This window comes from Lolium rigidum, unplaced genomic scaffold (genome assembly GCF_022539505.1).
Source record: "Lolium rigidum isolate FL_2022 unplaced genomic scaffold, APGP_CSIRO_Lrig_0.1 contig_15940_1, whole genome shotgun sequence".
NCBI classification, from domain to species: domain Eukaryota; kingdom Viridiplantae; phylum Streptophyta; class Magnoliopsida; order Poales; family Poaceae; genus Lolium; species Lolium rigidum.
The window spans coordinates 189,148-192,229 of record NW_025899880.1 but is presented as its reverse complement, the minus strand read 5'-3'; the positions used below and the strand labels follow the sequence as shown (position 1 = coordinate 192,229).

General features: G+C 46.5%; 1 long non-coding RNA gene across 1 annotated transcript; it reads left to right on the top strand.

Annotated features, from left to right (window-relative positions):
- The first annotated feature begins 608 nt into the window (after positions 1-608).
- On the top strand, positions 609-2,644 carry LOC124680420. Its single transcript, XR_006995511.1, has 2 exons — positions 609-800; positions 2,182-2,644. It is a non-coding gene; the product is annotated as an uncharacterized LOC124680420 (long non-coding RNA).
- Positions 2,645-3,082: the final 438 nt, after the last annotated feature.

Sequence of the window (3,082 nt, the reverse complement as noted above, 5' to 3'; positions counted from 1 at the left end):
TTGTTTTGGGTTACAAATAAAGTAAATATTTTGAAAACTAAATTATGATTCTACCTCTCACCTTTGCCTCAGATTCAAAACAGAAAAGAATTTGAATTCAATAGTTTTCAAATAAAATCAGAAAAGGAGAAAAACCCCATCCCTCTAGCTCAAGCCTTTTTCCCTCTCTGGCCCGTTTCTTTCTCTCTCTCTCTCTTTGGCCTTCTTCCTTTCTTTCACCAGCGGCCCAGCTCATCTTGCTGCCAGCCCGTACCCCTTCAACCATCTCTCTGCTTGTCGTCTTCCCCACACGAAAAGGGCGTGAGCCTTCTGGTCCTCCACCACCACCGCGCCCAGCTCCACCTGCCCCGCGTGAGTCCGGATGCAAATGGACGCAGGCTTCCACAGGCCCACTTAGCCGCGCCGCGAAAAAAACGTTTGGTGGCGTCGCGGCCTACCTTCTTTGCATATGCGGGCCTAGCTGACAATTTCCATGTAACCTTCTTGGCCCGCTACTTGGCCCGCACCGCTATCTTCCTCCAAAACACGATAGGTCTTCGTCTTCGCCGTCTCTCCCCACCTGGGCCGCCGCCGCCTCTGCTCGTCGTCTCGCCTTCCCCCCCCCCCCACCTCCTCGTCATCCTCGAAGACACCTCGTCTAGCCGGAGCTGTTCCCGTCGCCACCAAAACAGGGGAGAGGAGATGGCGGGCTAGGGAAGTGCGTTGTGCTGTTGCAAGCCGGCCGCCAGCGCGTGCAGAAGCAGTTCCAGTCAATTCTCCACATCGCCGCTGTCGTGCATCTCCACAGACGCTTGCTCAAGGTATCCCCCAATCTGAATACTCTTATTCACCAAGTTCAGTAAAAATCGATCTTGTGCTATGTGCGTGCATGACGTGCGAAATTTATTTTAGCTATTCCTGTTATCATCATCTGTCCGTCCTTTTACGGCCAAGCATGCTAAATCTGGTTTGAGCCTGCTTGTAAAAAAATTGTGCCCACTGGAAGGCAGACGAAGTGCTAGCTCTGCATGATGTGTAAAAGAGACTGCTTTTGATCAAGGCATATGATGCTGTGCTATGCGTGTGTGGTGTTCAGGGGCAAATATTCTGAAATACATATAGCTTGAATTGCATGAGAAGTCACACTATTTGACAGTTTCAGTACTTTGGTTGTTCATTTATTAGGAGCCTGATTCATGTGCCAATTGTTTCATCCCAATGTAGGAAAATGGTCTCTGACCAAGTTGTCAATTGTGTGGCTCAGTTTTCCTGGCCTGCCTCCGTGTGGAGCTTAAATTATGTGAATCTGCCACCACCATTCTCTATATTTCATACTCCTGCAAACTCGGTGATTGTCACTCGTGTTTATTAGAGATGTATTTGAATTGAGATAAACTGGTCCTTTGCGCTAGAAACCTCAGCTTCACTTAAACGATAAATCTTGTCCTTTTAGTATCAGAGGTTCAGCTGAGGCAGCTATTGGCATATTTGTACAGTTATGCTGTCTAACAACCGAAAATTGGATTCACTAGAAAGCAACCGTACAATGAATGCCTGCAAACAGTAACATGTGCGAGGTTTTGTACTTTGTAGCACTGTCCCATGAAGGTAATTCAGAGCACATCATAGTTATACATTGAAGGCCATAAAAAAAAATAAAAACCTACTGAATGTTAGTACGCCAATATTTTGCATTATTAGTTCTCATCTGTGTCAATAAAAACCTACAGAGAGTATTTGATATGATTATTTACTGTATTATTGGGAATATTTTGAGTCAGCCAATTTCATTTTTTGTGAACTTAAGATTATTAATGCATTATTAGTTCTCAAAGATACTTGTTAAAGCTGATTTATTATGTCCTCATCAATCTTTCTCATTTTATCCGGTGTATTCTCAAAGATACTTGCAAAAATGGAAATAACGACTGGTGAGCTTGTGATCAGCTTGATATTGTTACTATATACCAAGATGATTGTTAGTGAGTCAGCGATGCCACTGTATCCATCATTTATCAGTTTATTGGATAGTGATTGAACCATTGTTTCTAGTGTTCCCTGGGATCTTAACATGATTGCTTGGAGTACAATTTCTAGTTTTTGACCGTCTGAACCAATTCAGTAAATTCATACATATTGGCACATTTTAATAATCTAATCATAAGTTTGTGCTAACTGAATTTTCTTGTGGTAAATTTTCAGAGTTTGAGGCTAGGCAGGGGAGAGGCTGCAATCTCCAGGAGGCTCGCGCTGGTGGTCCGTCAAACGCTAGCGGTGTCGCAAGGCGGAGGTCGCCCGGATGTGTTCCGACGACGGCGCTCGGATCACACCGGCGGCCAGTAGTAGGCCGCGCGACTATGAGTAACTCTCTAGCCATAGTAGGCCGCACGATGGCGAGTAGGTACGGCCGTCGTAGTTTTAGGTTAACTCGACTACCATCTCTGTGAAGATGGCCAATCAATAGTTAATGAGAAACATTTTGCTTATATTTGTAACTGCTCGGTGGGCTCATACACAACTGATGCGGACGCTCGGTGTGAATGCGTAGCATCTACAAACGCGGAGCATATTTGAGCCGCATTTGTGTCTCCGTTGACAGTCTATCACTATGTGCCGGGCCACTGGACCTGGATGCAAACGTATTTTTTGACCACGCGGTCACAAACGTATTTTTCGACCGCGCAAATGTATTTTTTGACCGCGCGATCGTAAACGTATTTTTCAATCGCGCGGTCGCAAACGAATTCGTGGTGTCTAACTCGGAGATGGTCTTATACTGCTATTATGCTACAAGTCTACAACCCAGGAGGTGTTAATTTAAATAGGCTGCGTTGCTCCTCGCTTTCGTCACCCCGCCTGCTCCATCCTGGAAGCTCGCATGCAGGCCTGCATAACCTGCCGAACTCTGCACGGCCCGCGCGCGTCTGTCCACGGGCTCCTGCTATTCCTGCAAACAATGGTCGCGGTTATTGCGGCTGATGCGGGCCCGTCTGTGGATATGTCCACTTGCACCCTGACGCGTGAGCCTCCCCTCCCTCTTCTTTATCTGTACAACGCAGCACCACGCAAATTCCATCCGCCCACCTGCTCCCTCCTTTCTTCC